Source organism: Hipposideros armiger, unplaced genomic scaffold (assembly GCF_001890085.2).
Source record: "Hipposideros armiger isolate ML-2016 unplaced genomic scaffold, ASM189008v1 scaffold_1423, whole genome shotgun sequence".
NCBI classification, from domain to species: domain Eukaryota; kingdom Metazoa; phylum Chordata; class Mammalia; order Chiroptera; family Hipposideridae; genus Hipposideros; species Hipposideros armiger.
The window spans coordinates 50,922-75,679 of NW_017732773.1; the positions used below are offsets into that span (position 1 = coordinate 50,922).

A 24,758-nucleotide genomic window follows, 5' to 3' on the forward strand; every position below is an offset into this window, starting at 1 on the left:
GGGCAACCTTATGGCACTTGGAGTACAAAGCCTCGGGGCGCGCACACGGGTCGGACTGACAAGTTGTAGCGTCCGGAAGGTGGAAGAGAAGAGAAATTCCCGCAGTCACTTAAATTCCTAACAGAAGAGGACTGGGGGTGGCAGGCGGGGAGGACACGGGTTCTGTGATGAGCGCGGACGATTAGTTGTCTGTTAACGCGCACGCAGGAAAAAGAGTCTTGCGTATCGGGCGCCAACAGGGAAGAGCGACCGTCGCGTGTTGCTAGAGCCCCACGGCGGCGGCCGGGGCTGCCGGAGGAGCTGGACGCTGCAGGGGGAACCGGAGCTCCGCTCGGGGGCGGGTCCCCCCGCGGCTCCCTCCGCCCCCGGAATCGCCGTGCCGCCTGACTGCACCTCAGTCCCACAGCCCAGAAACGGCCGCAGCTCTCTAGGTTGTGGAGGCGGCAGCGAGCCGAGCCCGCGTCGCAGCTCCCAGCCACGGGGAGGCTGGGCGAGCCGGAACTCAAGGGGGCATCTGGCCCAGGCACGCGGTCAGCTCTGCGCGCGGCTGGTACGTACCCGGCCGAGGGGTAGCGGGCGTGGGTGTCGCCAGGGCGAGGATGGAGGGAAAGGACTTGGGCAGTCAGGGGAGACGGAGGCTGCGAATTTGGGGTGAGGGTAACTTTCCCATTTTGCACCCTGTGGGCGCGAGCACCGCGGGAATTCAAAGGGGGTGTCCCTTTCGCTAGGGCGACCTCATAATTCGTATGCAAACTAGGGTACTTTTAGAGTGAAAGGGGGGCGCTCAGATCCATAGGCGTCATCAGGGAGGTCTGGTCACCTTCTTTTTTGCCCACTGTGTCCTGCAGGTGGACATTGGTGACCTCCTGCCGTCAGTTGCTGAGCGCTTCGCCTCTCCCGCAGACAATGCCACGTCGTTTTCCTTGGGCTGCGCGTTCCGAGCCCCAGGCAGCCGCTCGCGGCCACCGGGTCAACAGAGACCTGAGTTTTCACTGGCTCGGCCAGCGTCGAGCTGCGTGGCTTTAGCCAGGTCACCTGGCCTAGCCAGTGTCCCTCCCTCCATTCTTTGATAAAATATGGGGATGATTAGAATGGATCATTCCAGGGGTCCCGGCAGCTATTGGATTTTCCTGGAGCCTAGGACCCCGGCTGGCGACAGGGAGAGACGGCTGCTGCTGCTGCACCCCCTTGGGGAAGCTCCTGAAAGTGCCTTCTCGGGGGTGGAGGGGGAATGAATCTTCCTTAACCAGCTGCCCGGCTGGGGCTGGCAAGTACCTGCTGAGTGAGGCTGAGACTGGCTGGTCTGCCCCCTCTTCTTAGAGCTCATCCTAGGGAGCGCAGCTGAACTCTGTTCCTTTGGAAAAGCGTTTGGCCTGAGTGAGGCATACGGGAAACGGTTGAAAAATAATAAATAAGCCAAAAAACTTCAGGTGGTATTACTAGTCAGAGTCTGTGCAGGACTGGAAAGTGGAGATTTGAGGCTGATGACCACTTAAACATTCACCTAGGGAGGAAAAAAGCAAAACACTCATATTAATGGTTTGGGTCCTGAAAAAGCATTTCATTAGAATTACTTTGAATCTCGCATTTCTTTTTGTATGCATCTAGATTCAAAATCCATCTGTTCACTTTATCTCTTCACAAGAGTCTTCTTATTGACATCTGGGATATAATATTCAGAAAGCTCAGAATTTGGATTGTTAAAATGAGATCTGATGGGCATAAGCTCACAGCAAGTACTGTACTGTGGTAGGTTCTGGATCAAGGTTGGTTAGACCAGCGTTTTGAAAACCTCCTTTGTTTTCGAATCCTACGTCCTCTGCTGGTGAATACTCCTACTGACACTATCTCAGGAGAGTTCGTATTGTAAAAAAGTGTTTTGGAAAATCAAATCATTCAACTTGGAAGCAAAATATACTTTGGAAAAAAAATTTTTGCGAAAAGTTTTCAGTAATTGACTTTTTAGTCTTATCTTTACCACAACTTTCTTCAACAAATTATCAAAGGCTAATGGAATACATAATGCAGGATATGTAAAAATGTGTCAAATTTCATTTTTGTTAAAGTTCTTTCCTCCTCTTTAGTCAATATTAAACTAGAAATTTCAATTTTTAGAAATTACCCCTTTCAATTATTTTAAAAGAAATTTTATGAAGTTGTAAAACCATCATCGTAATTCAGTTTTAGAATATTTTCGTCACCCCACTAAGATCCATCATGCTCATTGATAGTTAATCTCTGCTCTCACCTCAGCTGAAGGCAACCACTAATCTACTTTCAATCTCTATAGATTTGCCTTTTTTGGACATTTCATATAAATGGAAGTGTGTAATATATGGCCTTTTGTTTATGGGTTCTTTCACTTAACATGTTTTTGAGATTCATCCATGTTGTAGCATGTGTCAGTATCTCAGTCCTCTTTTTTATTGAATAATTTTCCCTTGTATGGATATACCACATTTTTCTATCCATTCACTAGTGGATGGAAATTAGGGTTGTTTTTAATTTAAGGTTATTATGAATCATGTTGCTAAGAACATTTACATGCAAGTCTTTGTACTAAATATTTTTTCATTTTTTTGGGTAGTATTTAACAGTGGAATTGCTGGGCTGTATGGTAAACTTATGTAACTTTTTAAGAGCATTATAGAATGATTTTTGTGCAGAAGTTATATATTTACAAAGTGTAGAAAATTCTGGAGAAAGAAATGTTTCCTACTGGATCATATATGATTTGATATATATGTAAAGAGAAGGTTGGAAGAGGAAACACTTTACTTTCAAATTTAGAGCTCAAATATGCAATTTTGAAAAACAAAGTAATATTTCTAATAAATAAAATACTTTTAAAGACAATTTTTGGAGAGCAGTTTTAGATTCACAGCAAAATTGAAAGGAAGGTACAGAGATTTTCCACATAACCTCTGCCCCCTGCCCCCCCCCCTCCGTGCATAGCTGCCCCCACATCAACATCACTCACCACAGTGATAAATTTGTTACAATGGATGAATCCTCACTGACACATCCTAATCACCCAAAGTCCATAGTTTACCTTAGGGTTCACTCTTGTTGTTTTACAGTCTGTGGGTAAATAGTCTTTGGACAAATGTATAATGATATGTATGTATCCATCATTGCAATATCATATAGAGTATTTTCACTACCCTAAAAATCCTCTGTGCTCTGCCTATTCATCCCTCCCCCCAATGTCTTCTTTTAATGCTAAATGAGAGTAAATTAGGTTCAATCAAGTCTCAAGCTCATTCAATGTCCACTGAAAATGAGAAAGAAAGTATTTGAAAATTGTATTTTAAAATGTTGATGAGACTCAGACCTGAATGGCTTGATAGTAAATAAATGCAATGGTTTTCTATTCCTTCAACAGGTTTTATCTGAGTTAGAAAATATAATTCCTTTCTGAATATAAAACAACCTCCTATAAATCCTATGAGTAAAATAAGCTTTCTTAACAATGATGAAGCATAATTCTTTTAAGTAATAATTAAACATATTCTATTATATTGTTAGATGTAGCTATCTAAGGCTCAAGAGTAAGTAATTTACATGTAAAAATATGACATATTAGTGATAAATCTAGGACTCCTGTCTTTCAGTTTTAAAAGTTCAACCATTAGTACATGCTGTTCTGAATCCTGTTGGTGTCAGAAATTTTCATATTAATATGCTCTATGTACTTTATATAAATCATTATCAGTTCGTGACATTAGTAAAAAAGAGCTCCAGGTTAAGCATTTGAACCTACCCAGACAAACAAAATTGTTTATTATTATTATTTTCTTCTTATTTGAAGTACAATTGCTTTTGAGAAATCAAATAGGTAGTCTATGTTTTACTCAAGATATTCTTTTCATTCTAGCTCTCAAAGGGAAATAGCAGTTTTATGCATCCGCCCAGGTATGGTGAATGCTATGGACTTTATAAATCATAGTGGATTTGTGTCCTCCAGTCACTCTTATTTTTAAAATGTGATGGTGTCCAAGAGCTGGGTGCTTGGTTGGAGAAGAGTTCAGAGCTGTTTAAACAAGAATAAAACAATTTGGATTTGTGTATATTCGTGAACAGGAGGAGGTAATCTCACCTAGAACCTGGGATCAGATAGAATAAGATTTCTTAGATTGGAAAGAGGGCCAAGGGAATGGAGACACTTTAAGATTATGTAGTCTGTGGCCAAGACAGCCTGGACACTTGTTGGCAGCAGAAGCAGCACTTATGGATAATATAAACGGACCTAAATGCATTCCTCTACCTCTTGGACTCTCCCTTTCCATAGTCTCTACTTCCTGTGAAGCCCTAAGCTCTATGCTGATGAAAAAGAATCCCCATTTGGGAGTATGGGAATCAACATGGTGAACTGTAGATTTTTGCGTCAAGTAAAGGAGGAAACTGATGTTCAGTATGATAGTTCCTGGAATAAAAGCACAGAAGACAGGGAAGCGTTAAGCCATCTTCCCGAACATGCTTATATTTAAATGACTATAAAATAATTTACTTCTAGACTAATCTTTATGGATGGGCTAACATCTCAGAAGAAAACACTATTCATAAAATGTGTGTGTGTGTGTGTGTGTGTGTGTGTGTGTGTGTGAATAAGAATGGTTTACATCTCATGCCGTTACACTGGTTTACTATGTTAGTTTATTGAAAAGATGAGAATGAGTACTTCCATCATGCAGCCTCTGGATCCAGGGATAATTTTGAACCTCAAAACACTGACATACGCCCCTCTGGTCTTCCCTTCCCAGAGAGGCCTTGAAACCTGATAAAAAGCTAGATTATAGATATCATGGTTTCTGTCACACTCTGAAGATTTGTAAAGAATCTGTCAAAACAAAAGATGTTACAAATGCCAGGGCTTCCATAGAGACCACTCTGCCTTTCAGTTACCCCGTTATAGGACAGACGGTTGTCGTAGGGCAAGCAAGAGAGAGATGCTAAAGAGTGAGTCAGGGATTAGCGATGAAAACTTGGAGATGGATAAGAGTATTCAAAGTCTAGAAATGTTAGAAGCCAAAACGATCAAGCTTGATAATAATTGGGGTACAAAGTTGAGGAGAGGTGGGAATGAAGACTGCTTCTCAGATTCTTGGCTTTAGTTTGAGATCTAACACTATTTACAAACATGGAAATATAAGAATAAGAGCGGATTCGGAGGGTTTACTGGGTTGGATAATGTTTCCTCAAAATTTAGGTACTTCCTGGAACCTCGCAATATGATTTTATTTAGAAATAGGGTCATTACTGTTATATTGTAATTGGTTAACATAAAGTCATACTGAAGTAGAGTGGGCCCTTAACTCAATATGTCTGGTGTCCTTATAAGAAAAGAAGAGACACAGAGACAGAGACACGTAGAGGGAAGACAAACTTGTGACAGTGTGGCAGAGATTGGAATTATGCAGCTGCAAGGAATTCCAAGATTTGCCATCCACCACCGGGAGCTAGGAGAGAGGCATGGGATGGATTCGCCTTCTGAGTCCCTAAGACGGAGGCAACTCTGCTGACACTTCAATTTTGGATTGCTGGCTTCCTCACCTGTGTAAGAATACATTTCTATTATTTTAAGGCACTTGGTTGGTGGGCAATTTGTTATGGCAGCCATAGGAAACTAGTACAGTGGCTATGGGGGTAGATGATGAGTAAAAGAAGAACCAGAGGTGAAGATATCCAAGAGGCTGTTTCATAAAAAGTTCAGGAGACATATATTATTTGACATTGGCATCCAGGAGGTAAACATAATGATGAGACCTCTTATGGTAAGCATGTAGAATGAGAAGTGAAGTGGGAGGAAAATAGAAGCCAGGGAAGTGGGTTCTCCTGGGTGCCCAAGAAGAAAAGCTGCAGAAGGCATTGCCATAGCAACAAGGGTATGTAGAAGTTTAGAGTGTGTGGCATGATCAACAGGTCACAGTCATCAGAAGCCTCCGCAGGAGAAGGGCTGAAAGGACTCTGTATTTGACAAATAGAAGGTAAGAGTAATGACTTCATGATTGGGAGGTGGAAGTCAGATGGTACTGGGGAAGACATTGAAAGTAAGGAAATGGGCTCGGCCAGGGTTGAATACTCATCCTAGGATTACAGCTGAAAATAGAAGAAAAATTTGAGTGGATAGTGGGAGTCAGGTCATAGGGTCAAGTTCATTTTTAGTTAATGTTTCAAGGAGAGACTTGGTTCTCTCTTTAGATGCCATGAAGGAGTGATCAATGTGGGAGAGGCTGAAGGTACAGAAAAGACAATTCATGGAGCTGATTTCCAGAGGAAATGGGGTTAAGGCAAAGGTAGAGGCCCCAAAAATGTCATACATTTTTCAAATTGTAACAGAAGCTTGAAATTTTTCTAAGGCATGGTAGTTATTTTTCTTTCCATGGAAATGACTGTGTTAGGAGAAGGGAAACTGCTATTTACTGAGTAATATACCAGGCCGAAAGTAGGTGCTTCCACATGTTTCATTTATTGTCCAACCTGTAGAATTGGTCTTATTGCTCTGTTCCCTGGATAAGTGAGTGAAGAGAGTATCTATCCAAAGTCATTTAATAGAAAATGGCACTTAGATTGCTTCTGTATCTTGGCTATTGTAAATAATGCTGCAGTAAACATTGGGGTGCATATATCTTTCAAAATTAGTGTTTTGGGTTTTTTTCCGGATAATACCTGGAAGTGGAATTGCTGGGTCATAAGGTGGTTTTATTATTTAATTTTCCATAATGGCTATACCAATTTGCAATCCCCCCAACAGTGAAAAAGGGTTCCCTTTTCTTCACATTCTTGCCAATACTTGTTGTTTGTTGATTTATTGATGATGACCATTCTGACAGGTGTGAGGTGATATTGTAGTACATATATACAATGGAACATTACTCACACATAAAAAGAGAATGAAATCTTACCATTTGCGACAACATGAATGGAAATTGAAGGTATTATGCTGAGTGAAATAAGTCAAACAGAGAAAGACAAATACCATATGATCACACTTATATGTGAAATAGAAAAAACGAAATAAATGAACAAACAAAACAGAAACAGATTCATAGATACAGAGAACAAACTGATGGTTGCTGGATTGGGGGTGTTAGGGAGATGAGTGAAAATGGTGAAGGGATTAAAAAGTACGAATTGGTAGTTATGAAATAGTCAAGGGGATGTAAAGTACAGCATAGGGGATATAGTCAATAATGTTGTATTAACTATGTATAGTGCCAGGTGGGTATGAGACTAATTGGGGGGATCACTTAGTACATTATATGAATGAGTTACCACTATGTTGTACAACTAAACTAATATAATATAATACTGTCAACTGTAATTGAAAGTAAAACAATTATAAAATAGAAGCATCTCTTTTAAAAAAAGAAAAGAGAGGCAGAATTGAGTTTACAAAGCAGGTGTGATTGTAAATTCATAGCATTTCTGTTGTTCTAACTTAAAATACTTAGCCCATTTACTCAAATTGGACATTCTTTTTTTTTTAATTTTTTTTTATTGTTAGTTTTAGGTGTACAGAACAATACAATAGTTACCCTTTTTCACCCTCACTAGGTAACAAACCCCCTCCCCCCATCTATTGCCCTCCCACCCCCGATATCATGCTTATCTATTACAATTCCATTGAATCCGTTCCTGCTATTCTTAAAAGTCACTGCTGAGCATGATACACCCTGTGCTCATCCTCAGCATCAGTTGTAAAGATGGTTACCCAAAAAGCAACATTATAACTTGGGCAGTGCGTCTGCTCTGTCCTGACATGGTCAAAGTGCTACACAACTGAACCAGGTATAGGTCTAAACCAGGTCATATCGGGTTTTCCATTCAATGATACCATATGGATTCGACAGTATGAAAATGAGGCCAGTCTACAACATGTCGGGGGGGAGGGGCAAAGTTTTTATGTGTTTGTCTCAGGGAGCAGTGGAAACAAGTTTTCAGGGGACATGAGGAATACTTTCTTCATTGGGTAGATCTGGGTCAGCTTCCTGAGATATTTGTTGACTTTTGCCAACTAATATCAAGCTTCAAATAAAGCCCAGCATAGGTTGTTCTAACTCTGAAAAGTCCATGTTTTGGGTTCTAGGTTTCAATGCTTTCAAAGGAAAAATAAACCTTTCAGTTTTAACTGCAAAATGGGTGCTAACAAAGCATTTTTTCTACCCATATATGTTTATTTTTATCCACTCTGAAAAGTATCTTAATTTATCCTAATTTGTTGAAAACCTTTTATATTATCTGTCAGTAAGTATTGTCTTAATAGTCAATTGATTCAGTTTTTCACTTTGCATTAATAGGTTTTGACTCAATATGATTCACTTGAAATATGGATTAATAAAATATTACAGGCTGTTTATTATTTCATCGTTCATGAGTCTCTGTGTAGGGAGGTGGGCCACATGTCCTTGATACACCCATATCCCACCTCTAGACCATTATTTCTCTACCTTCTTATACTCGCCCCTGTTCCTTTGAGCCATCTGGCTACACTATCCTGTATCATTGCTCATTCCTGTTATCTGCTCACCACCTGAACAAACCCTTCCCTCACTGAATACTCCAGCAACTGGTGTACAGTCGTCTTCTCCTGTCCTCATTCTAGGTGACTGCCTATCTACACCCAACACCACAGCCTCTCAGCTTTTGATCTTCACAACTCAAGCAGTAATCTCTTTACTCCTTCTCACCCAGCCACTTCTGTACCCACACCCTGGGCTTGCGATCATATGAAATTGTTCCTTCCTGACATTTAAAATTCGGAAACTCTGTGGGCATAGCATCCTGTATTCTTTTCTTACACCAATCCGAAGATTCACACCTCCACTTGTCCTTCGGCTTCATTGGGATGGCCGACACTTTGACCCATCTGTTTTCACGCTCCATGCTGTTATTGCTTGGAGCAAGATGTTTCTCAGTGGATTCCACTTCCATCAGTACAGTCAATGGAGAACCTAAGAATTCTGTGTGCTTCAGGCTAGCCCATTACAGCCATTGACAGCAACTTCAGAGCCTCACCGCCATCTGCCTTCAGTCCTCCATGACCTAATGACCTAATTTTTGTTTATGGACATCACTGAAAGAATCCTTATCCTCCCAAGTAGCGTGACCAGCTGTCCTGGTTTCCCTGGGACGGAGGGGTTTCGCAGGATGCTATGTGAAGTAAGTCCTTGATATAAAGACATCACATTTTTGAAAATTTTTGCAATTCCTTGTTTTCTTTTTACACACCACCTGTCTTCCTCTTCACTTTTGAGCTATAAACTATTAGTTCATCTGAAGTACAGCAGGTCCTTGAATAGCGTCATCTTATTATAACATTGATGAGATGCTGTAGGAACTTAATTCTTATTTATATCAATTAGCCTATGGAAAAATTGGTTTCATAGACGTTGTTTTTCTTAAAGCCTCAGAAACTAGACTGATGGATGTAAAGTGAGGATCTACTGTATGTGATATCTCTTACTGCTCCCTCTCTATGTGACCCCTTTAATCTAGTGTGGGTTAAGAAACTCAGATAACCAAGTGAATTAGTTTAGGAATGTTATCGTAGATGTTTGTTATTATGTTTAGGAATGCTCATGATAGAAAATTTGCATCAAATTGGCTTAAGAAGATGATAGGGAGAATTTATCCGACTTATGTAACCCAGCCTTCAGTCACAGCTTGATCTAGAACTCAAATTACTTTGTAAGGACCCAACTCCCTTCTACTTCTTGGTTCTACTCTCTTTCAACTTGGCTTATTCTCAGGCTCTGTTGGGTGACAAAATAGCTATCAACAGCTCCAGGTCTAACTTCTCAAGTTTAAATTCAAAGAGAAAAAAGTCTTTACTTAGTAGCTTTGGCACCAGTCCTATGATGGATTAACTTGCATCATGAACCCACTCTTGAAGCATTTGCTGGGATGGAAACATGTAATAAGCTTGAGGGGGTGTGTTTGAGTCACACATCACTTCTGAACTAATAATCACTGTGGCTAAGGGGTATTTGGAGCTCTGATGTGTCAGGTCTGGCCTCAACTTCATTCTTGGAAGCAACTGAATCATATGGAGTGAGTATAGGAGGGAAGGCTCCTCCGAGGGGATCTGGATGTTGGACATTTTTATGACTCTCCAAACTGGTGACAAAACAGGTTAAAAACAAAACAGAAGCATAAACAGGCTCTGATTAAACTTGTAGGACTCTATTATGAGAAAAGAAGGTGAACATTATTAGTATGTAGGTTTTATGACATTTATTTTGACTGAATAACAGCATTTTTAAATAACCTGATTCTTGACTGTATTCTTTGTAGTTAAGTTGTAAAATCAGTAAACTTTGTATAGATAAATTTTGTTCAATATCACTCTCATTAATCATCATTAATGGGTTTTATTTTAAATTCTGCCAGTTCAAATAATATTTGAAAGATAAAATAATACATAAGAAAGAAGGGAACCTTTCTTCTTTAGATAAATATTTTTGCAGCTAACATTTTAAAAAAATATCAACATATGATTTGGGAGATAATAGTGGGGAACAATAAACTAGAAATTACAAAGCTTTGTTGTGAGGCCAACTCAGCTTTTAATCAGTCATGTAACCCTGGAGAAGTCTCCTAATCACTTGACATTTCAGGTTTTTTGTCAACGTAATGACACCAACATGAATAATATGATTTTAGTTCTTCATCATGAAATCAGTACACTGAAAAAAAGTACTTGTATTCTTCGGAATAGAATCTATAATTCCATATTTTAATGCTAGGTGTGCCCATTCATTTTCAGATTCATTTCTGTGGATGGTAATAGATGTTCTTTATTTAAATTTTTTCATGAATTTTGGAATTCAGTACATTTGTCTATGAGATGAATAGTTAATGAAATTCAAATAAACAGATATCTATTAAAAAGCTCCCTCCTGGATTCAGGCACTTGTGTTAGTGATATATTGAATAGTTAGTGTGTACAGGAAGGAGTGAGACCCCATCCTTTATATAGGAAGCTTAAAATTCCATCTGTTTAGGGAGGTAAGGGAAGATAATACACTCAACATTTCTGCAGGGTAGACTGTAACAGGTACCCCAAAAGAACTAAAAAGTGCTATGGGGTTTCAAAGAAGAGAAAGATAAAGTTTGAAATTAATCAGAAAGATGTTATAGAGGATGTAGTAATTGGGACGGTTCTTGATGGACTGATGAAATTTCAATGAGTAGCTGAAACATTCCCATTCCCAATTGAAACAGCAGCATGAACAAAAGTACAAATACAGAAAAGAATGCGACTGAGCTGTGTGGAATTTTAGTGACTAGGAGAAGATGAGGTTGGAAAAATACACTGGGCTGTAGTGAAGAATCTTAAATGCTAAGATGAAGACTTCAGACTTAAATTTGTAGCTACTTTGCATCTTTAAATGTTTTTGAGTAGGGAGTCATAGTGTTGTGCTTTATGAGTCAAACATTATTTTTACAGGTTGCTTATATGTAGGTAAATAAAAGTTGTATACATTTTAAAAATGAAACCAGATAGAGAAGTGGTTATTAGTAGGATCTGTTAAAAACAAACAAACAAACAAACAAACAAACAAACAAAAACTAAAGGGTTTTGTTGTATGGCCTATTCAATAAGAATTGGTAATATCAAGTTGTTGTCCAACAAGGTAGTATATTTTTAAGTTGTATTAATAGCAGTATCTTTCCAGAATAAGGGAAGTGATGGCCTAACTCTGCTCTGCCATGATCAAATTATTCTGGATATTCTACTCCTACAAATAAACACACACACACACACACACATTGATCAGGATGGTGAGTTATGCAGAATGATAGAGGAATAGCCATAAAATGGAGATATTTTGCTACGAGAAATGAACACTTGGGAAAAGAGGCATGGAAATGTAGTGTAACATGATATATAAAAAAGAGGAAGAAGCAACAGAAGCTTTGGAGTTAGACCTGTATTTACTTATCCTTTTGTAGGCCTCGTTCGTTTCTTCTTTTCCTTTCTCCCCTTCCCCTCCCTTCTTTCCTTCCTTCCTTCCTTCCTTCCTTCTTTTTTCTCTTTGTAGCATAGAGGTACGATTTACTTTCAGTTTTAGTGTTGTGATTAATGATTGTCAAGTACCTTGCACATTTCCTGGCATCCGGTACAGAAGGAACATGTCCTCCATTAGTTGTGACCATTATGTTTTTTGAAGGAATGTCTTATGTACATAGGGGTTTAGATTGGCCCTGTGAGGTACCTGAAGAAAGATTTAGGACTAATATTGCAGAGAAAATGATTTTTACCACAAAATAGAAAAAATATTTTACAAAAGTTAAGCTGCAATTAAAAAGTAATGGTATCTTACAAAGCAAATTTGTATAAATTTGGCATTCTACTTTATAATGTGTTTATTTTGTTTTAATACATAAATATTTGTTTTAACATGTATATGTTATCAAGTGAGACTGTTTTTGTTTTTTGTTTTTTATTAGAGGTTTCTATTGGGGAATTGCGGAGGGAAACGGTGCTGAGGAATTGGGGAAGGGGAACATTGTGTTTTGCCAGGACCCATCAGGTCCAAGTCAAGTTGTTGTCCTTCAATCTTAGTTGTGGAGGGCACAAGCTCAGCTCCAAGTCCAACTGCTGCTTTCAATCTATTTGTGGGAAAGCGGGAGATGGGGGGTGGGGGGTGGTGAAGAGCGTAGTCCACCATCCAATACGGATGTCGAACCAGCAGCCTTGATGCTAAGAGCATGTGCTCTCACCAGCTCATCAGCAGCTCAGCTCGGGCGCAGCTCACTGACCCATGAGGCAATCGAACCGGCGACTCTGTTGCTCAGAGCTCATGCTCTTAAACAACTGAGCCACTCGGACAACCCAATAAAACTGTTTTGATATGCAAAACTTATCATATGGTTGTGAGTACCTTCAGCATACAGTCAAGTATTTCTAAGGGTACAGGTTTCCTAGTTGAAGACACACAAGTTTAGCAGCATACAGAACCCATAAACTCACAATAGACTAAGAAGTCTCTCTCAGTTTAACACAGACTAATAATTCAGATTTCTATAGAATAGAATTTGTGTTGCGTGGATTAATTTAGACAATCATATTACAGCTAATATAAAAAATATTTAGCAATATAATTGCATAAACACATATGTGAACTTAAGAAGTTCTAGAAATAGCATAGAAGCATTGTTATGCTTGAAAATGAAGCCAATATCTTTAGCTCTTGAGGTGATGAGGTAAGAAATGAGTGGCTTCATAATATTACACTTGGCTGTTGCATTTGTGGCCTTTTGTGTGTTGTTTGCTCGTGTTTCTATTTTTTTTTTTTTAGTTAGTGTTTTGAGGGAGATAGATGTTAAATAAATGATAAATGATGTTTTGTGAAGTATTATTTAAGAGGCCTTAAAATTAGAATAACTTTTTCTTGGTTTTTATTCAACTCTGTTTTTTGTCCGTTTCTTTTATATTCTCTTCCCTACTTTAGTTGCATCAAGATTTCTGCAAAAACTGCTTTAAGAGTTGCTAATCTGAGTGGGAAATTATCTTCCCTGAGATCAGCTCCAGACCAGCTTTTAGTGATTTGGTTACTGTGTCGTTCATGTTATTATGATTATAATAAAAAGGGCACAGACCATCTGATTATTTTATTCATATTACTGGATGGATTGGATCACTATAGAGGTATCGGCTATTTGTCCTCCATGATTCACCATAAGTTTAGGGAGAAGAAGACCAGCCCACAGTCAGGAGATTAAGTTTTTGTTGTTGGTGAATTGCTTTATTACTCATCCTTGGTTAATTATGAGGTTAAAAATGCCCAACCCTCATGTGTTTTACAATTTTGCCTAGGAGTACAGTTCTGTAATCATTAACAAACTGTAGTATAAAATACCTTCTTAATGCCAAGGAATACACCAGGTTGAACAGAACAAGGTCCTACCCTTGAAGAACATGGAATAAATATTGAGTAGGTAAATGACTGTAAAACCATGTGACTAATGCCACCATAGCAGTATGAACGACATATACAGATGGTCAGAGGTGGTTATAAGTAATTTTAAAATCAGGGACGGTTTCTCAGAGGAGGTGATGTTATTGCTAGATCTTGAAAGATAAGCAGTAGTTTGCCAGGCAAAGGTGAATGTATCCTACAAAGAGGAAAGAGACTTAAAGTGATGCGTTTAGGGAACTATAATTAAATTAACGTAGTGGGTAACAGCATATATGGTTGGAAGTTGGATAGGAAATAGTTTCAGATGTGCCTTGCATATCACATAGCTTGGACTTGACTATTTTGAATTAGTGGAGTAGTAGAATCTTATTTGCACTGTGATGTACTGGCACAAGTCCTTATCCCTTGAAGAACATACCTCTTCCTCTATAACGGAGAGCTGTAAGAGATAGTAGGGGACATAAAGGAGAGGCGGGACTCTTGCTTTGATGTGCGGGTGAGTTTTTAGATTGGTTGCCTGACTTGTTGCCTTTTTCCGAACAGGTAGTCAAATATGGATGGAAAACTACACTCAATTTAAATTTGTGTGTATTTTGGTTAAGGGTCTAGAACTAAGGAGACATTGAGACTTAAGATGTAAATGTGGGTTTAACTATAGATAAGAATTGAAGGTCTTTCCTAAAAATTTCTATACTTAAAGGGAGTTATGTTTAAAATATTTTAGGAAAAACCTTGCCATAAGAGTAATGTGGTTTAATTCTTATGTTTTCCCATTTTTTTTTGTCTGTTAACAGAAAATATCTAGCAAAATTCTTTGAAATAATGAAAGCTTTGAAAGTCATATTTTAAACATGATTTTTAAAAGGAATTTCCTCCTTTATGTGTATATGTGTGCTTTTTTTAATAGACTTTTTTTTAAGTTAAAATTTTTGTTTATATAATTCCAGACTTTTTTCTATGTACACACAGACACGATTGACACAAACACATCTTTAAGTGAATAGCCTTGTTTCCAAATAAGATTTTGTCACCTGTATATTTTGGTGACTTCGTATATATAAATGTTTACCCATGGTAATTTTATAATAATTTAAAAACATAATTTTCCTCTTTATTTTGTATTCATTAAGGAATTAAAAAATGCATATGTAAAGAATAAAATAGTATAACAAAGCTTAAATTTTTAAAAATAAATGTCTTATGCATATTTTGTAAGGTTTATGCCAATTTACCTTTATGTTGCTATTATAATTGGTACTTACATTTCCTAAGTGATTATTAATGTGGTATAGCAATGCAATACATTTTTTATATTCATCATCTATCCCAGCCCCTTACTAAATTCTGTTATTAACTACTGATTTTTAGGGTTTTCTACATAAACCCTCACATGATCTGTAAATAATTACAGTTTTATTGTTTCCTTATCTTAATACTTTTTTTAAAAAAAAGTTTTTGTTTGTTTATTTCATTGTCTCCCTAAGTGGAAATGCCCAAAAAGACCCATTTCGGCTCTTTTTTTAAAATTGAGAAATAATTGACATATAACATTATATAAGTTTAAGTTGTATGACGTGATGATTTGATACATTTATATATTGCAGTATAATTACTACAGAAGCATTAGTGAACACATTTATCATGTCACATATTTATCATTTTTGTGTGTGTGAGAACAGTTAAGTTTTAGCCTCTTAGTTACTCTGAGTTTATAACACAGCATTGTTAATGATAATCACTAGGCTGTGTATTAGATCTCTAGAACTTACTTACTAGTTATAAATTGGTACCCTTCAACATTGCCCCAGTTCCCTCAACCTCAGCCCCTGGTAACCACCATTCTACTCTGTTTTTATAAGTTCAACATTTTTTTTTAAGATTTGACATATAAAAGATATCATACAGTATTTGCCCGTCTCTGTCTGACTTTTTTTTTTTATTGTTAGTTTCAGGTGTACAGAATAGACTTTTTTTTTTTTGGCCACAAATTTTGGCTGTAATGCATTAGTTTTCTATCAGATAAAGTTTAAATTTAAGGGTACATTCAAGAGTACCCTTCAGGGTAGGAACTAGTTCTGCTCTGATTTTTACTTAGAAACAGTTGGAGAGCATTCCATGAAATATGTATTAATTATATAACTAGTTAGTCACTTAGGGCCCCTGGCCTCCTGTTAACTTGGCCCTCTTGAGAGGCAGTGCTATGGGAGCAGCTGGGGCCGACTCAGCACTGTTGCCTAGTAGTCCCAGAGGAGCCGTCATAAGGGGTTGCTGCTGAGCAACCAGGGGATCATGGTGGCGCATCATCCCCTATGGAGTTTTACAGTAGTTGTGGGCCTGCCCCCATGGGAGAAGCAGCACAGTCTGGCAGGGGGCCACGCCTCCCTCAGAGGCACAAAGGTTGCTAGCAGTAAGTATTTGACCTTAGAATCAAAGATGATAATGTATGTTCTGTGAACATGCAAGCAATCTGTGGAATTATTGATGTAAATCCAATTAAACATGAACTTGGAGCAAAGCAGGTAGCTGTGTAGCTCGAGTTTTCATATCAAATACTTCCATTTCAGTTTCTTCTTCAGGCTTAGTTGCAAGGTCAATTTTCTGGGTCAATGGAAAGTAATTTTTCTTTATGCAACATTAAATATGTGACTTTCCCTATTAATATTATTAAGCCAAAGCAAATATTTACATTTGAGAAAAACCAGCAAGCTAACTCTGGGCTTGTCAAATGGGACTGAAATGGCAAACTATATGATTTAATATCAATGCAAGAACTTGCTACTAATATGGGAGATACTGCTTTGAAATTTCTTTCTGTATAAGAAAGTCAGAAGGTAATTCACCAGGGCCACATCTTACTCTATTGTTAATAGTTGACACAGTCCATAAGTGACTCTTCAGGAGAGTTGATAAAATGTCAAAACTAAACAGCTCTTGTAAGAAGGCTTGAGTTCTATTTTTAGGACTTCACGTTGCCAGTGTTGAGCAATGACTTCTTCTGAAGATCTAGGCACATATTTTAACAGTGAAAATTAAGCCCTTTCAATAGCTTGGAATAACACACAGTAGCATCTGAGGCTAAAATGTGAAGTACAGAAATATGCAACTGTTAGAGTTGAGAAATTATTAACATGGGCAATCCAGAGAGAAGTAATATAAACCTTTCTTATCTCCTCCCCTCTCTCTACCTTTGTATCCAGTACTTCCCGCCTTGGGTGGTTACTGTTTTCCCACTGATCCAAAGGGTTCAGGAGGCAAGGCTTTGCTCTGGGTACAAAGGGAAAGGTTCTTTGCTGGCATTGGGGTCCTCACTCTTCGAGGGAACCTATATTCTTAAAAATAAATAAATAAATACATGAAAATGCCTCTCAAGGATTGCACACAGATTTTTTTTTACACACAAACATGCACACCCACTTATGTGTCTAAGCCATTCACTTAGAATACTACTGAAATATATCAGTAATAGAAAATTTAAATGTTTTTCTAAGATGTCTTATTTAAAGCTACTTAATGTTTAAAAGTGATCTTTTTACTGTGTTTATCATATATATCATTGGCAAGAGCATTGTATTTATCCTTGTTGTATAAGAGTATTGATTAACTTAAAACATAGTAAGCATAGTATGTGCCAGGTATTGTTCTATGTGACTTAAGTTAAGGATGTCATTTAATTCCCCCAACAACTCTTTGTGATAGGTACTATTATTATGGATATTTTACATATGGGGAAGTCTAGTGCTGCCCAGAAAGGCTAGTATCTAGACCAAATATACACAGTAACAGATGTATAATCAGAAAGTCTGTCTTCAGATTCCGTGCTCTCAATCATGACAGTGTACTTTTAAGTACCATATGATTTCATGTGGGCAATACAGTCTTGTTTTAGGGTATTATGATATAATGAGAAAATGCCAGAGAGTGGAAACTATGAAATCATTTACATAACTAAATTTGCTTATTTTATTTTTGGGCTTATAGTTCACAGCAGGAAGCCTTTTAAACCAAGCTTCCTTACATCCATTCACATTCTATGAATGTGAAAAATAATTCAGTAGGCGGTTAACACTGAAGTTTCAGCTACTCTAGATGACCCTCTCTGTCTCCTAAAACAGGGTTTGTGTTTCTTCCATGGTATCTACCACATGGTAGACCATAGTATTTGCTGAATGAATGAATGAATGAATGGATGGATGAATGAAACAGGTTATTTGCAATTTTATGTACATACAATAGCTATTAATCTTTTGAAAATGTAGCAATGGCTAAGAATCTGGTTAATAGGTTAGTTGAAATTGTATAAATCAAGCATATATAGTAAGAAAAAATAGGAGAGAATATGCTAAGGGGTCAATGAGAGGTGTAAGTCAGAAAAATAAGTAAATGAAAGAATTTGAGTAGAATCATGCTAATTTGTTGTAAATGCTTTTATAAATAATTCCATGAGTTTTTCATATCTTCACAAAGGTATAAATTCATGACGTAAATACATCTTTTTAGAACTACATGAAGAGTGAGTGTAAAACATTTACAAATTTTCATTTTGAAGTTATGATATACCTTTTTCTCATACAAGTAAAACTGTGTGAATTATCCATTCAGTAATCACTAAATAAGTACCTACATATGTTGTGCTGAGTCTTACAGGTAGATGAATACAACATTGCCATTCAAGACATTCACAGACTGCTAGGGAAGACTGTCACACACGGAGCCTTAATGCAGAGCCGACTATCTGACTAAGTACATCAGAGAGTTATGAACAAAGTGATTTAGGGACAGGGGTTATGGTGAATACCAAACTGGAGCAATTCCAAAGAGCTTTACAAAAGCAGCATCACTAGAGTTGGGCCTTTAAGGATGGCCCAGAGCCTACTGGTGAGAGCAAAAGGTGATGTGCGTTCTAAGTAGAAGAAGCAGAATTAAAAAAACCAAAACTTTATGTAGCTTGTTTGTGCAATTCTTTTGACATTAGTTGCTACCCCCATTTGGCCAAGGGGTCCAAACCAGCACATCTTATACAAAGTCTCATGCATGGGAGGCAGTCAGTAAGTATTGGTTTTTGAATATATGAATGAATGAATGAATGAATGAACACACAGAGCCTTGTTAATATAGGACAATAACCTTCAAATAAAGAATTGTACTTCATTGAGGGTTGTTTTCTTTACCTCATTATACATATGCAATTCAGAGGAAAATTTAAACTAGTGAACTCTGATTAACATTCATCTTGCCAAATTTTAAGAAAATATACCTTTGGTCTTTATTCCTAGCACTCTGCTCTTCTTTCTACACTTAATTTCTATACTTTCATTGGCTTGTGTAGATTAATGAGTTCAAATACATCCCTTTGGTTTCCTTAGTCTTAAAAAAAAACAAAAAGAACAAACAAACAAACAAACAGAAAAACTGCCTTGAACTTAGGCTACAGTGCAGCTTATAATATGAGGTGATATTTGGGTTTTTAATTTTCTCTTTAGAAGCAAAACAAACTCATCCTATTACACACATTCCACATTGTCCAATTAAAAGCCTACAACACAATGATAGAAAATAGGCATATATTGCCTACTGGAAAGTGTTCAGTAATATCTGGAGTCATTAACTGGGTTTTAAGGAGATTGCATTAAAATCTATGCCACAAATGACTGTTGGGTTATTTTAGTTACATGACAGTTTCAGCCAAATAACACTGGTCACTTTTATGAGCCCGTTTTCCTTTTCTTTCCCTTTAGATTCAGCATGTCTTGGAAATCCAAATATTAGAGTATGATTCTTTTGTTTCCCCCTCACCCCTTGGAAGCCAAAACAAAATGCTTTAGAACATCACAATCTCAAAAGGAAGCTGTGAGACTTAGGAGTGTGATCGCAGCTGCCTTTCTAGGATCCCAATCCGAATCTAGTGTTAAACACAAGAAGCACCCATTTTACTCTTGTAGTTCTTCAAGGAGAGTGATAACAATACAGCATATTCAGCATTTTGTTATATGTGATCTTCCTTAATTCCCAGATCAACTTGGAGAGATAAGCAGGATAGATATTTCATCCCCATTTGATAAGCAAGGCTCTGTCATTTCCTCCAAGAAAGGAGATAACTCCTCAGCATCAATCGCTGATAAATGGATGAGCTGGAACTAGAATTAAGTTCAGTGCTTCTGCTTCTATATTACAACGCCCTGAGGACCTTCTCTTACTGGGTTACTTGTAACCTATGTGTAAATGTGAGAAGCAAAAGAAAGAGAAGAGTAATTAAATTATTTGAAAACTAACTTTAAAAGTGGCTAGCATAATGCTGTTGGTATTTGGGGGAAAAATACTTTATTTGTGAATCATACTGAAATATTTTCACCACAAATAATTCCTGGGGTTTATGTCAATTTAAAATTCAGTTACCATCCCAACATGAATGGTCTGTGGAACATGGACTGGATGGAGCATTCATCTAACCAGGGAGACTAGGGAGAGATGTCTTATCGGTGTAAGAATTGATGGAGCGGAGGAAGATGCAGGTGAGGAAGGTGGAGCTAGATGGTGCCTGGGGGAATGGAATTGGAATGAAGAGTGAGCTGAGGAACATTATGAGCCTGGAAAAGACAAAATGTAGTGACCGATTATAAAGGAAGAGGGGAGAGAAGAAAATAGCAGGTGGCACTGGACTCTATCCTGCTCTGAATAATCCTAGTAAAGTTAAACAGTGCATGCAAGCACAGGAATATTGACGTTACTGGCCCCACACTTTGTAGAGAAAGGAACAGATATCTCCATAACATGAAAGGAACATGGCTGTCTCTTCTTGGACAACTAAGCATTTACTATGTGTCTGCTCAGATATGTAAATGGCCTCAGTGAAAGGGGGCCTGGTTTACTCCGTGATCAGTTGTAGGCGCCGCTGTTAGTATATATGGAAATGAAAATAACTAAGTTGTTTTCTGTATTATTAGTTTTTAAATAGGGGCTTTGTATATATAATACCTAATCAGATATGAACAGGACAACAATGCAAGTGGATTGGATAGCAGATTTTCAAGTGACCTCTTGATACTGAAACATTACTTGTGGGCTGGATTTTATTGGGTTCATTTTCTCTTCCAGATTTCCAATCACCATATTGTATAATTGAGGAAAACAATGCAATGCCCTTGCTCTTAGGCATTGGAGTTCAAAGATGAACTGCTGCAGGGGTTTATTGCTTTAAAATCACACATTTGAGAAAGGCTGTCACTCAGCTAGTGAACCTAGGTTCAAGGGAAATTTGAAAAGCTGAAGAAAAATATGTATTCTTGCTATATTGTTGATTTTACTATTTAGTAAGAATGTCTCTTACTGTTCATGTTACATGGTCTTAGAACAAAACACAAGAAAGATTACTTGGAATACAGTTGTTAGGTTTGAATGGTGAACAAAATAGTAAAAAGAAACACACTTCTCATTTACAAGGGAGTAGTGAGCTGCTTACTCAAGGAAATTCATCCTGCCCCTGCTATAAATCAGAGAAATATAAAAGAAAAGGAAAACAGGGTGAGGAATGAAAAAATAACAGTGAACTTTGTTTTAAAATTGTGTGGCATTTTGTCATTAAATTAGATGTTATTGACCAAGGAACCATTTGGTCTTTTCTGAAAGAAACAAGGAATGAGAGGTTTATCTTAATAAATCTTTTTTCTCCCTTTGTTTCTTTCAGGGGTCATGGAGCACTGAAAGGCACTCAATCAAGAGAAACCTGGGGGAAGCTGGAAATCATCAAGTTACTGTAGCCACACAGGGGGCAGAAAAGACAGAGGTAGGTACACTTTTGATCCGCTGATCCTGCTATTGAGGATGTCCCTGAAAATATCTTTTTTGCTATAAAGCCAGAGGACAGAAAAGAAAAGGTAAGGTGGGAGGTCCTTTTTTAGAAATCAGATGGACACAGTTTAATTGAAACTTGATAGAATCTATTGTTAATGTCAAATTAGTAGCAAATAATGCATGCTGAGAACTTGTGAGATACATATTTCTATCCTGCGTCTGCCAGGGACCAGTGATTAGTACAGAGACCAAGCTTGGTTTGATATTTACATTCTTAGCTGTGCTTATTTAAATTGTTCTCATCAGAGGTGGCCATCCTACTACAATGTTTAAATTTATAGCCTTTAAAACAGAAGAGAAACTCATAATATTACCTATCAGGTCTTATAAACTTACTACTCTTTTAATATTACACTCCTCAGAGACCATAGTAATAGATTTATAATCAGAACAAACAAGTAAATAGTCATTTAAAAAAAAAATTGGGGAATTGGGGGAGGGGAACAGTATCGGGGAATTGAGAGGCGTTCCAAGTTGTTGTTCTTCAATCTCAGTTGTGGAGGGCGCCAGTCGCCATCTGGCTGCCTGTCAGCAGCTCGTGGCCTCTAAGCTCAAGGTGCTGTGTTACAATCTTAGTTGCGGGTGGGCGTAGCCCCCATACCATGTGGGAGTCGAACTGGCAGCCTTGTTGTTAAGAGCACATGCTCTGTCCACTGAGCCATCCGGGTGGCAACTTAGCTCAAGGTGCCAAGTTCAGTCTTAGCTGCGGTCGGGCATAGCCCACCATCAAACAGGGTCTTGTTGTTAGGAGCACGTGCTCTCACCAACTGAGCTACCCTGCCACCTGTTGGAGCTCAGTGGCAGCTCAGCTCGGGTACAGCTTCACTGGCCCATTTGGGAATCAAACCAGTGGCCCTGTTGCTCAGAGCTCGCACTCTTAAGCAAGCTCTTAATCAACTGAGCCACTCGGCCGGCCCACAAGTAAATATTCTTGATTGCACTGATTGGTGGATATAAATCTCAAATATTTTTTGAGAAACAGTTTTCTGTGTGCTGATTATATATACCTATATATCCACATATGTCATATATATTTCACATATATGTGGCATATATGTGACAATTATATATGGCATCCATTTATGTAGGTGAATATGAATATATGGAGATCCCTGTTTATATTCATGTGCATATATATTATATGTACTGTATATATATACTGCATATATATATATATATCATATACACCATATATATGTATATAGTCATAGTCATCTTGTCAATTGATGGTCATTAGCATCAATTCAATGTCAACAGGAATCCCCAATTTGGGGTGTGGTGAAGAGGGAAACTTTTTTCAGTGCAAACAGCTCAATTGTGATACAGCATGGCTGTGAGAACAGCATGGCTGTGGAACAACTCAGTAGTGTTACAGCTCAGTTATAAAGCTGCATGGCTGCAATGCTGCCTTGGAACAAGGTGGTCCTGGGGCGAGGCCCTTCTCCTGCTAGGCAGCTCTGCTCTGCTCTGGTCTGCTTCACCTGCTGCAGTCCGGTCTGCTGTGCTCTGCTCTGGCAAGACATCTTTAGTGTTTTATTCTGGGGAAACAGTCTTCAGTCTTTGGTGGAAAGGGAAAGTGTGCTAGAGCTGACTTATATAGACAGAAGTCCCTACTCCTGGTCCCTGATTGGTTCATCCTCGTGGAAACGAGGACTCCAAAACCTCACAATTTATTGGTCCAAAAGGCACTGTCCTGATTGGTCAGACCGGAGCCTCTCTGATTGGTCGGTGAAGATGTTGATGGGGATATATAGCTGTATAGCTCCGATTAAGTGGGGAATATCTCAGTCCTATTAGTTGAAATACCAGTCCAGGAACTCATTTTACAAGGGCTAGCTCAGATGGCAGGAACAGAGTTTAGGCAGGCAGTTCAGTGTGGAAGGCAGGCGACTTAGTACAGGCTTCTCCCTGAAGTGCGGTTTGTATGAGAGGCCCCTGTTTCAAAAGGGCTGCTAGGCTCTGCTTTAAATTTGAACCTAGGTAGTCACCAGGAAGGAGCCTTTCTTCATAGATATCTTCTTTCTCAGAGTCCACGACCTGTACAAATTGTGTGTCTTTCAAAAATGAAATCACATTTATGTTGCAATCTTAATATTTCACAAAAAATTCTATGTTGGTAGGATTTGTATTTGAGGCCACTCCAATCCCTTCTTGCTGCCAGCTGGAACGCGAGACTTGCTCCCCTCTTGCAGTTTAGATGGCAGATCAGAGAACACAGAGTAAGCCTCAGGCTGGGTAAAGGTGCTAACATTCTCCTCCCACGCTCCGATTCCCATGAGAACAAGGTTCCAAGGGAACAGGAAAGGGTGGCAGACATTAACTTGGGTTCAGGTCCATTGCCTGGTTTTCTAAAAGCCAGTACAACTTTCCCATTAACCGTCTGTGATTCCATTTAGACAGTGGCGGTGGGTGCATGTTCCTGTGTTATCAGCGCGTTTTTACTTCCATGTGAACTTTTAAATTTGTCAGTAGAAAATAACTGCCTTAATTGAAATCTACCTTTTATTATAAAGTAATTTCATATGGATCTTTTTTTCAAAAACATTTCTATTTCTACATAAAAAACTAAAACCTCCATGCTAAGAAAAAGTAGCAAATACATTTGTAAATAAGTACAATTGTAAACATTGATTTTGTGTTTAAGGACAATCAAAACTAGCCCCAAAAATAGTTTATTGAATCTTTATTGCAGATGCAGTGCATAGTGATTTATAAACACGATCTCATGTAATTTTCGTAATAACTCTGTGAGGAGTGTAAGGAAGGTACGGTTATTCCCTGCGATCAAAGTGCACCTTGCCCAGTGCACACATTTAGCTAGTGGGTGGTGAAGTTAGGATTTGAGCCTAATTTTATCTGACGGTTAAGCCTATGTCCTTGACCAGCTTGGATAGGAAGATTTGGCAGGAGCTAAAATACTCTGTTTAGATGAGCAATGTATCTTGTTTTCATCAGGTATTTATAATCAGTGGTTGAAAATAT

General features: G+C 38.3%; 1 protein-coding gene across 2 annotated transcripts in view; it reads left to right on the plus strand.

Moving 5' to 3' along the window:
* The first annotated feature begins 256 nt into the window (after positions 1 to 256).
* PKIB (cAMP-dependent protein kinase inhibitor beta) overlaps positions 257 to 24,758 on the plus strand; it is a 111,142-nt gene continuing 86,640 nt past the window's right edge. The window contains exons 1-2 of one of the 2 annotated variants that reach the window (XM_019633872.1): positions 257 to 550; positions 21,610 to 21,708. The gene's annotated coding sequence lies outside the window, so the exon portion shown is untranslated. The remainder of the gene's footprint in view (positions 551 to 21,609; positions 21,709 to 24,758) is intronic. The other variant, XM_019633871.1, reaches the window with a different exon arrangement.